Here is a 12,434-nt window from a genome sequence, read left to right on the forward strand (position 1 = left end):
ATGTTAGCTGTCTTGGCACTATAAAAATACTGCAGGCGGTCAATGGGGCGGGACTATTTCAACTCTTTGTGTTCTCTTTCCCTATTAGGGCGGAGACTCCACATCCTATGGGGCTGTTCTGGGAGATTTCTATAAACTGAATTGCCGGTAAGTCTAATTTCATATTTGATTACCTCATTCATCAATAGACCATAAAAATACTTAATAAACAAAAGCTTAAAAAGTAGGTAATCATAGTTTTAAAGTCTGAAATGCACATGCGATACTGACATCTAAGTTTCAGCACATTTTGGGACAAATGTTTTCACATTGAAAGTTAACAATCATTAAAATATTTTCTCTAAATTTTTGTCTCCTTTTTTGCTCCAATTATTTGCATTTAATAACAAATAAAACTTGATGTAACATTATGCATGCACATTGTCTTTTATGTGCAACCATCACCTGTCTCACAAACACAGGGTTTGAATGAACCTGATGAATGGAGTCAAATTGAAAATGTAAAAAAATCTCTGTCAAAATTGCTGTTTTTTTCCACTCATTCACAAAGAGTTAATGAAAGTTATTAAATATGTACAACAAAATAGCAGGAGTTTCAAATAGAAATCATGCTGCAAAAACCAGTCAAAGCAAAAATAAAAATATCTACTTTCAGGAGTTTCGCTTGACATTTGCCAAGTGTCTAGCACTCCTAAAGTTGTTTGTGTTTGGCCAAAATAGCTCAGATGGGAGAGCGTTAGACTAAAGATCTAAAGGTCCCTGGTTCGATCCTGGGTTTCGGCAACATCATTTTTCTTGATTCTTTACATTTTAAGGAGAAAATAAACAAAGCACGTGGACTGATTATTTAAAGAAAATGTAAAAGGCCTAAAAATCTTAACTATCTACAGAAAATAAAATGTTAAAAAGATGAGAAATAGGAACTTTTCCATTTGAGCAAATTATTATTTTTTTGTAATTTTTCATCTGTTTTGTTTATTTCCATTTCACTTAGCTGTAAGAGGATTTAAAGGGAACCTGATAGCTGATAAAGAAAGCATGTATCAGACACTAGCTGAATGATTTCAACCATGTATGTTTGACAATGAAATGCTGTGGTGTATATGAATTCATTGTGAGAAGTAATTTCTAAAATGGGGTCACTTTGGGGGGGGTTTCTGCTGTTTTGGTACTTTTGGTACTCTGCAAATTTTACCTGCAAACTATTCTTGCAAAATCTGCATTCCAAAATCCAAATAGCGCTCTTATTTTCAAAGCCCTGCTGTGTGGCCAAACAGTAGATTCTGAAGAAATATGGTGCATCACCGCATTTTGTGAGAAATCTAACATTTCTAACATCCTAACAAAATAAAAGGAGGTTTGAAGTGAATGCTGACAAAAAGTACACATATGAAAAATGCTATTTATTTACATTTTTGTGTGGTGCGACAAGTTGGTTTAAGGATATAAGCAGTCAAAGAATAAAAATGACTAATATTTCAAAATTTTAAACAAACTTTAGATATTTTCACAGAAAAAAACTAAAAATATATTGACCTAAATTTACAGTTAATGTAAAGTACAATGTGTCACAAAAAACACTTTCAGAATTACGGGGATATGTAGAAGCATTCCAGAGTTATTACTGCATACAGTGATAAAAGTCATATTTTTTTAAAATGGGGCTTGGCCATTTAGCTCAAACTAGGCTTGATAACTAATAGTTTAAACAAATGTATTGAAATAAAAACTGTAATATTAAATATTTTAAAATAATTTTCAATGACAATTACTGGTCATATTTCTGCTGACTAACTTGGAAAGAGTTAAGGCACGGAATCCACAAGAAGTCAGGATGGCCGAGCGGTCTAAGGCGCTGCGTTCAGGTCGCAGTCTCTCTTGGAGGCGTGGGTTCAAAGTAATTTCTAAAATGGGGTCACTTTGGGGGGGTTTCTGCTGTTTTGGTACTCTGCAAATTTTATTTGCAAACTATTCTTGCAAAATCTGCATTCCAAAATCCAAATAGCGCTCTTATTTTCAAAGCCCTGCTGTGTGGCCAAACAGTAGATTCTGAAGAAATATGGTGCATCACCGCATTTTGTGAGAAATCTAACATTTCTAACACCCTAACAAAATAAAAGGAGGTTTGAAAGTGAATGCTGACAAAAAGTACACATATGAAAAATGCTATTTATTTACATTTTTGTGTGGTGCGACAAGTTGGTTTAAGGATATAAGCAGTCAAAGAATAAAAATGACTAATATTTCAAAATTTTAAACAAACTTTAGATATTTTCACAGAAAAAAACTAAAAATATATTGACCTAAATTTACAGTTAATGTAAAGTACAATGTGTCACAAAAAACACTTTCAGAATTACGGGGATATGTAGAAGCATTCCAGAGTTATTACTGCATACAGTGATAAAAGTCATATTTTTTTAAAATGGGGCTTGGCCATTTAGCTCAAAATAGGCTTGATAACTAATAGTTTAAACAAATGTATTGAAATAAAAACTGTAATATTAAATATTTTAAAATAATTTTCAATGGCAATTACTGGTCATATTTCTTCTGACTAACTTGGAAAGAGTTAAGGCACAGAATCTACAAGAAGTCAGGATGGCCGAGTGGTCTAAGGCGCTGCGTTCAGGTCGCAGTCTCTCTTGGAGGCATGGATTCAAATCCCACTTCTGACATCACCTTTTCATGAAACTATACAGATTCTCAGTCAATTATTGATTAGATGGGGATCAAACCAAACTTAGCAATGGGCCTTAAAAAATCCGATCCCAAAGTTACCACTACCTGGGAGTCTTTGGGGTGAATCTGAAATTGTCGTCTATAAACGGAACTCTAGGACCGTGAAGTAGTTTTTATGTGCATATGTTAGCTGTCTTGGCACTATAAAAATACTGCCGGCGGTCAATGGGGCGGGACTATTTCAACTCTTTGTGTTCTCTTTCCCTATTAGGGCGGAGACTCCACATCCTATGGGGCTGTTCTGGGAGATTTCTATAAACTGAATTGCCGGTAAGTCTAATTTCATATTTGATTACCTCATTCATCAATAGACCATAAAAATACTTAATAAACAAAAGCTTAAAAAGCAGGTAATCATAGTTTTAAAGTCTGAAATGCACATGCGATACTGACATCTAAGTTTCAGCACCTTTTGGGACAAATGTTTTCACATTGAAAGTTAACAATCATTAAAATATTTTCTCTAAATTGTTGTCTCCTTTTTTGCTCCAATTATTTGCATTTAATAACAAATAAAACTTGATGTAACATCATATATGCACATTGTCTTTTATGTGCAACCATCACCTGTCTCACAAACACAGGGTTTGAATGAACCTGATGAATGGAGTCAAATTGAAAATGTAAAAAAATCTCTGTCAAAATTGCTGTTTTTTTTCTACTCTTTCACAAAGAGTTAATGAAAGTTATTAAATATGTACACCAAATAGCAGGAGTTTCAAATAGAAATCATGCTGCAAAAACCAGTCAAAGCAAAAATAAAAATATCTACTTTCAGGGGTTTCGCTTGACATTTGCCAAGTGTCTAGCACTCCTAAAGTCGTTTGTGTTTGGCCGAAATAGCTCAGATGGGAGAGCGTTAGACTGAAGATCTAAAGATCCCGGGTTTCGGCAACATCATTTTTCTTGATTCTTTACATTTTAAGGAGAAAATAAACAAAGCACGTGGACTGATTATTTAAACAAAATGTAAAAGGCCTAAAAATCTTAACTATCTACAGAAAATAAAATGTTAAAAAGATGAGAAATGGGAACTTTTCCATTTGAGCAAATTATTATTTTTTTGTAATTTTTCCTCTGTTTTGTTTATTTCCATTTCACTTAGCTGTAAGAGGATTTAAAGGGAACCTGATAGCTGATAAAGAAAGCATGTATCAGACACTAGCTGAATGATTTCAACCATGTATGTTTGACTATGAAATGCTGTGGTGTATATGAATTCATTGTGAGAAGTAATTTCTAAAATGGGGTCACTTTGGGGGGGTTTCTGCTGTTTTGGTACTTTTGGTACTCTGCAAATTTTACCTGCAAACTATTCTTGCAAAATCTGCATTCCAAAATCCAAATAGCGCTCTTATTTTCAAAGCCCTGCTGTGTGGCCAAACAGTAGATTCTGAAGAAATATGGTGCATCACCGCATTTTGTGAGAAATCTAACATTTCTAACATCCTAACAAAATAAAAGGAGGTTTGAAAGTGAATGCTGACAAAAAGTACACATATGAAAAATGCTATTTATTTACATTTTTGTGTGGTGCGACAAGTTGGTTTAAGGATATAAGCAGTCAAAGAATAAAGATGACTAATATTTCAAAATTTTAAACAAATTTTAGATATTTTCACAGAAAAAAACTAAAAATATATTGACCTAAATTTACAGTTAATGTAAAGTACAATGTGTCACAAAAAACACTTTCAGAATTACGGGGATATGTAGAAGCATTCCAGAGTTATTACTGCATACAGTGATAAAAGTCATATTTTTTTAAAATGGGGCTTGGCCATTTAGCTCAAAATAGGCTTGATAACTAATAGTTTAAACAAATGTATTGAAATAAAAACTGTAATATTAAATATTTTAAAATAATTTTCAATGACAATTACTGGTCATATTTCTGCTGACTAACTTGGAAAGAGTTAAGGCACAGAATCCACAAGAAGTCAGGATGGCCGAGCGGTCTAAGGCGCTGCGTTCAGGTCACAGTCTCTCTTGGAGGCGTGGGTTCAAATCCCACTTCTGACATCACCTTTTCATGAAACTATACAGATTCTCAGTCAATTATTGATTAGAGGGGGATCAAACCAAACTTAGCAATGGGCCTTAAAAAATCCGATCCCAAAGTTACCACTACCTGGGAGTCTTTGGGGTGAATCTGAAATTGTCGTCTAAAAACGGAACTCTAGGACCGTGAAATAGTTTTTATGTGCATATGTTAGCTGTCTTGGCACTATAAAAATACTGCGAGCGGTCAATGGGGCGTGACTATTTCAACTCTTTGTGTTCTCTTTCCCTATTAGGGCGGAGACTCCACATCCTATGGGGCTGTTCTGGGAGATTTCTATAAACTGAATTGCCGGTAAGTCTAATTTCATATTTGATTACCTCATTCATCAATAGACCATAAAAATACTTAATAAACAAAAGCTTAAAAAGTAGGTAATCATAGTTTTAAAGTCTGAAATGCACATGCGATACTGACATCTAAGTTTCAGCACATTTTGGGACAAATGTTTTCACATTGAAAGTTAACAATCATTAAAATATTTTCTCTAAATTGTTGTCTCCTTTTTTGCTCCAATTATTTGCATTTAATAACAAATAAAACTTGATGTAACATTATATATGCACATTGTCTTTTATGTGCAACCATCACCTGTCTCACAAACACAGGGTTTGAATGAACCTGATGAATGGAGTCAAATTGAAAATGTAAAAAAATCTCTGTCAAAATTGCTGTTTTTTTCTACTCATTCACAAAGAGTTAATTAAAGTTATTAAATATGTACAACAAAATAGCAGGAGTTTCAAATAGAAATCATGCTGCAAAAACCAGTCAAAGCAAAAATAAAAATATCTACTTTCAGGGGTTTCGCTTGACATTTGCCAAGTGTCTAGCACTCCTAAAGCTGTTTGTGTTTGGCTGAAATAGCTCAGACAGGAGAGCGTTAGACTGAAGATCTAAAGGTCCCTGGTTAGGTCCCGGGTTTCGACAACATCATTTTTCTTGATTCTTTACATTTTAAGGAGAAAATAAACAAAGCACGTGGACTGATTATTTAAAGAAAATGTAAAAGGCCTAAAAATCTTAACTATCTACAGAAAATAAAATGTTAAAAAGATGAGAAATGGGAACTTTTCCATTTGAGCAAATTATTATTTTTTTGTAATTTTTCCTCTGTTTTGTTTATTTCCATTTCACTTAGCTGTAAGAGGATTTAAAGGGAACCTGATAGCTGATAAAGAAAGCATGTATCAGACACTAGCTGAATGATTTCAACCATGTATGTTTGACTATGAAATGCTGTGGTGTATATGAATTCATTGTGAGAAGTAATTTCTAAAATGGGGTCACTTTGGGGGGGTTTCTGCTGTTTTGGTACTTTTGGTACTCTGCAAATTTTACCTACAAACTATTCTTGCAAAATCTGCATTCCAAAATCCAAATAGCGCTCTTATTTTCAAAGCCCTGCTGTGTGGCCAAACAGTAGATTCTGAAGAAATATGGTGCATCACCGCATTTTGTGAGAAATCTAACATTTCTAACATCCTAACAAAATAAAAGGAGGTTTGAAAGTGAATGCTGACAAAAAGTACACATATGAAAAATGCTATTTATTTACATTTTTGTGTGGTGCAACAAGTTGGTTTAAGGATATAAGCAGTCAAAGAATAAAAATGACTAATATTTCAAAATTTTAAACAAATTTTAGATATTTTCACAGAAAAAAACTAAAAATATATTGACCTAAATTTACAGTTAATGTAAAGTACAATGTGTCACAAAAAACACTTTCAGAATTACGGGGATATGTAGAAGCATTCCAGAGTTATTACTGCATACAGTGATAAAAGTCATATTTTTTTAAAATGGGGCTTGGCCATTTAGCTCAAAATAGGCTTGATAACTAATAGTTTAAACAAATGTATTGAAATAAAAACTGTAATATTAAATATTTTAAAATAATTTTCAATGACAATTAATGGTCATATTTCTGCTGACTAACTTGGAAAGAGTTAAGGCACAGAATCCACAAGAAGTCAGGATGGCCGAGCGGTCTAAGTTGCTGCGTTCAGGTCACAGTCTCTCTTGGAGGCGTGGGTTCAAATCCCACTTCTGACATCACCTTTTCATGAAACTATACAGATTCTCAGTCAATTATTGATTAGAGGGGGATCAAACCAAACTTAGCAATGGGCCTTAAAAAATCCGATCCCAAAGTTACCACTACCTGGGAGTCTTTGGGGTGAATCTGAAATTGTCGTCTAAAAACGGAACTCTAGGACCGTGAAATAGTTTTTATGTGCATATGTTAGCTGTCTTGGCACTATAAAAATACTGCGAGCGGTCAATGGGGCGTGACTATTTCAACTCTTTGTGTTCTCTTTCCCTATTAGGGCGGAGACTCCACATCCTATGGGGCTGTTCTGGGAGATTTCTATAAACTGAATTGCCGGTAAGTCTAATTTCATATTTGATTACCTCATTCATCAATAGACCATAAAAATACTTAATAAACAAAAGCTTAAAAAGTAGGTAATCATAGTTTTAAAGTCTGAAATGCACATGCGATACTGACATCTAAGTTTCAGCACATTTTGGGACAAATGTTTTCACATTGAAAGTTAACAATCATTAAAATATTTTCTCTAAATTGTTGTCTCCTTTTTTGCTCCAATTATTTGCATTTAATAACAAATAAAACTTGATGTAACATTATATATGCACATTGTCTTTTATGTGCAACCATCACCTGTCTCACAAACACAGGGTTTGAATGAACCTGATGAATGGAGTCAAATTGAAAATGTAAAAAAATCTCTGTCAAAATTGCTGTTTTTTTCTACTCATTCACAAAGAGTTAATTAAAGTTATTAAATATGTACAACAAAATAGCAGGAGTTTCAAATAGAAATCATGCTGCAAAAACCAGTCAAAGCAAAAATAAAAATATCTACTTTCAGGGGTTTCGCTTGACATTTGCCAAGTGTCTAGCACTCCTAAAGCTGTTTGTGTTTGGCTGAAATAGCTCAGACAGGAGAGCGTTAGACTGAAGATCTAAAGGTCCCTGGTTAGGTCCCGGGTTTCGACAACATCATTTTTCTTGATTCTTTACATTTTAAGGAGAAAATAAACAAAGCACGTGGACTGATTATTTAAAGAAAATGTAAAAGGCCTAAAAATCTTAACTATCTACAGAAAATAAAATGTTAAAAAGATGAGAAATGGGAACTTTTCCATTTGAGCAAATTATTATTTTTTTGTAATTTTTCCTCTGTTTTGTTTATTTCCATTTCACTTAGCTGTAAGAGGATTTAAAGGGAACCTGATAGCTGATAAAGAAAGCATGTATCAGACACTAGCTGAATGATTTCAACCATGTATGTTTGACTATGAAATGCTGTGGTGTATATGAATTCATTGTGAGAAGTAATTTCTAAAATGGGGTCACTTTGGGGGGGTTTCTGCTGTTTTGGTACTTTTGGTACTCTGCAAATTTTACCTACAAACTATTCTTGCAAAATCTGCATTCCAAAATCCAAATAGCGCTCTTATTTTCAAAGCCCTGCTGTGTGGCCAAACAGTAGATTCTGAAGAAATATGGTGCATCACCGCATTTTGTGAGAAATCTAACATTTCTAACATCCTAACAAAATAAAAGGAGGTTTGAAAGTGAATGCTGACAAAAAGTACACATATGAAAAATGCTATTTATTTACATTTTTGTGTGGTGCAACAAGTTGGTTTAAGGATATAAGCAGTCAAAGAATAAAAATGACTAATATTTCAAAATTTTAAACAAATTTTAGATATTTTCACAGAAAAAAACTAAAAATATATTGACCTAAATTTACAGTTAATGTAAAGTACAATGTGTCACAAAAAACACTTTCAGAATTACGGGGATATGTAGAAGCATTCCAGAGTTATTACTGCATACAGTGATAAAAGTCATATTTTTTTAAAATGGGGCTTGGCCATTTAGCTCAAAATAGGCTTGATAACTAATAGTTTAAACAAATGTATTGAAATAAAAACTGTAATATTAAATATTTTAAAATAATTTTCAATGACAATTACTGGTCATATTTCTGCTGACTAACTTGGAAAGAGTTAAGGCACAGAATCCACAAGAAGTCAGGATGGCCGAGCGGTCTAAGGCGCTGCGTTCAGGTTGCAGACTCTGGGTTCAAATCCCACTTCTGACATCACCTTTTCAGGAAACTATACAGATTCTCAGTCATGATGGGGATCAAACCAAACTTAGCAATGGGCCTTAAAACACCTGATCCCAAAGTTACCACTACCTGGGAGTCTTTGGGGTGAATCTGAAATTGTCGTCTATAAACGGAACTCTAGGACCGTGAAATAGTTTTTATGTGCATATGTTAACTGTCTTGGCACTATAAAAATACTGCGGGCGGTCAATGGGGCGTGACTATTTCAACTCTTTGTGTTCTCTTTCCCTATTAGGGCGGAGACTCCACATCCTATGGGGCTGTTCTGGGAGATTTCTATAAACTGAATTGCCGGTAAGTCTAATTTCATATTTGATTACCTCATTCATCAATAGACCATAAAAATACTTAATAAACAAAAGCTTAAAAAGTAGGTAATCATAGTTTTAAAGTCTGAAATGCACATGCGATACTGACATCTAAGTTTCAGCACATTTTGGGACAAATGTTTTCACACTGAAAGTTAACAATCATTAAAATATTTTCTCTAAATTGTTGTCTCCTTTTTTGCTCCAATTATTTGCATTTAATAACAAATAAAACTTGATGTAACATTATATATGCACATTGTCTTTTATGTGCAACCATCACCTGTCTCACAAACACAGGGTTTGAATGAACCTGATGAATGGAGTCAAATTGAAAATGTAAAAAAATCTCTGTCAAAATTGCTGTTTTTTTCTACTCATTCACAAAGAGTTAATTAAAGTTATTAAATATGTACAACAAAATAGCAGGAGTTTCAAATAGAAATCATGCTGCAAAAACCAGTCAAAGCAAAAATAAAAATATCTACTTTCAGGGGTTTCGCTTGACATTTGCCAAGTGTCTAGCACTCCTAAAGTTGTTTGTGTTTGGCCGAAATAGCTCAGACGGGAGAGCGTTAGACTGAAGATCTAAAGGTCCCTGGTTAGGTCCCGGGTTTCGACAACATCATTTTTCTTGATTCTTTACATTTTAAGGAGAAAATAAACAAAGCACGTGGACTGATTATTTAAAGAAAATGTAAAAGGCCTAAAAATCTTAACTATCTACAGAAAATAAAATGTTAAAAAGATGAGAAATATGAACTTTTCCATTTGAGCAAATTATTATTTTTTTGTAAATTTTCCTCTGTTTTGTTTATTTCCATTTCACTTAGCTGTAAGAGGATTTAAAGGGAACCTGATAGCTGATAAAGAAAGCATGTATCAGACACTAGCTGAATGATTTCAACCATGTATGTTTGACTATGAAATGCTGTGGTGTATATGAATTCATTGTGAGAAGTAATTTCTAAAATGGGGTCACTTTGGGGGGGTTTCTGCTGTTTTGGTACTTTTGGTACTCTGCAAATTTTACCTGCAAACTATTCTTGCAAAATCTGCATTCCAAAATCCAAATAGCGCTCTTATTTTCAAAGCCCTGCTGTGTGGCCAAACAGTAGATTCTGAAGAAATATGGTGCATCATCGCATTTTGTGAGAAATCTAACATTTCTAACATCCTAACAAAATAAAAGGAGGTTTGAAAGTGAATGCTGACCAAAAGTACACATATGAAAAATGCTATTTATTTACATTTTTGTGTGGTGCGACAAGTTGGTTTAAGGATATAAGCAGTCAAAGAATAAAAATGACTAATATTTCAAAATTTTAAACAAAATTTAGATATTTTCACAGAAAAAAACTAAAAATATATTGACCTAAATTTACAGTTAATGTAAAGTACAATGTGTCACAAAAAACACTTTCAGAATTACGGGGATATGTAGAAGCATTCCAGAGTTATTACTGCATACAGTGATAAAAGTCATATTTTTTTAAAATGGGGCTTGGCCATTTAGCTCAAAATAGGCTTGATAACTAATAGTTTAAACAAATGTATTGAAATAAAAACTGTAATATTAAATATTTTAAAATAATTTTCAATGACAATTACTGGTCATATTTCTGCTGACTAACTTGGAAAGAGTTAAGGCACAGAATCCACAAGAAGTCAGGATGGCCGAGCCGTCTAAGGCGCTGCGTTCAGGTTGCAGACTCTGGGTTCAAATCCCACTTCTGACATCACCTTTTCATGAAACTATACAGATTCTCAGTCATGATGGGGATCAAACCAAACTTAGCAATGGGCCTTAAAACACCTGATCCCAAAGTTACCACTACCTGGGAGTCTTTGGGGTGAATCTGAAATTGTCGTCTATAAACGGAACTCTAGGACCGTGAAATAGTTTTTATGTGCATATGTTAACTGTCTTGGCACTATAAAAATACTGCGGGCGGTCAATGGGGCGGGACTATTTCAACTCTTTGTGTTCTCTTTCCCTATTAGGGCTGAGACTCCACATCCTATGGGGCTGTTCTGGGAGATTTCTATAAACTGAATTGCCGGTAAGTCTAATTTCATATTTGATTACCTCATTCATCAATAGACCATAAAAATACTTAATAAACAAAAGCTTAAAAAGTAGGTAATCATAGTTTTAAAGTCTGAAATGCACATGCGATACTGACATCTAAGTTTCAGCACATTTTGGGACAAATGTTTTCAAACTGAAAGTTAACAATCATTAAAATATTTTCTGTAAATTGTTGTCTCCTTTTTTGCTCCAATTATTTGCATTTAATAACAAATAAAACTTGATGTAACATTATATATGCACATTGTCTTTTATGTGCAACCATCACCTGTCTCACAAACACAGGGTTTGAATGAACCTGATGAATGGAGTCAAATTGAAAATGTAAAAAAATCTCTGTCAAAATTGCTGTTTTTTTCTACTCATTCACAAAGAGTTAATTAAAGTTATTAAATATGTACAACAAAATAGCAGGAGTTTCAAATAGAAATCATGCTGCAAAAACCAGTCAAAGCAAAAATAAAAATATCTACTTTCAGGGGTTTCGCTTGACATTTGCCAAGTGTCTAGCACTCCTAAAGTTGTTTGTGTTTGGCCGAAATAGCTCAGACGGGAGAGCGTTAGACTGAAGATCTAAAGGTCCCTGGTTAGGTCCCGGGTTTCGACAACATCATTTTTCTTGATTCTTTACATTTTAAGGAGAAAATAAACAAAGCACGTGGACTGATTATTTAAAGAAAATGTAAAAGGCCTAAAAATCTTAACTATCTACAGAAAATAAAATGTTAAAAAGATGAGAAATATGAACTTTTCCATTTGAGCAAATTATTATTTTTTTGTAATTTTTCCTCTGTTTTGTTTATTTCCATTTCACTTAGCTGTAAGAGGATTTAAAGGGAACCTGATAGCTGATAAAGAAAGCATGTATCAGACACTAGCTGAATGATTTCAACCATGTATGTTTGACTATGAAATGCTGTGGTGTATATGAATTCATTGTGAGAAGTAATTTCTAAAATGGGGTCACTTTGGGGGGGTTTCTGCTGTTTTGGTACTTTTGGTACTCTGCAAATTTTACCTGCAAACTATTCTTGCAAAATCTGCATTCCAAAATC

The 12,434-nt window shown here is 33.7% G+C and overlaps 2 non-coding genes across 2 annotated transcripts; both read left to right on the forward strand.

Annotated features, from left to right (window-relative positions):
• Window positions 1–710: 710 nt before the first annotated feature.
• TRNAF-AAA (transfer RNA phenylalanine (anticodon AAA)) lies at window positions 711–783 on the forward strand. Its single transcript has one exon. It is a non-coding gene; the product is annotated as a tRNA-Phe (tRNA).
• Window positions 784–4,681: 3,898 nt separating this feature from the next.
• Window positions 4,682–4,764, forward strand: TRNAL-CAG (transfer RNA leucine (anticodon CAG)). Its single transcript has one exon. It is a non-coding gene; the product is annotated as a tRNA-Leu (tRNA).
• The last annotated feature ends 7,670 nt before the right edge of the window (window positions 4,765–12,434 follow it).

The sequence above is a fragment of the Ranitomeya variabilis genome, chromosome 4 (assembly GCF_051348905.1).
Source record: "Ranitomeya variabilis isolate aRanVar5 chromosome 4, aRanVar5.hap1, whole genome shotgun sequence".
NCBI classification, from domain to species: Eukaryota; Metazoa; Chordata; class Amphibia; order Anura; family Dendrobatidae; genus Ranitomeya; species Ranitomeya variabilis.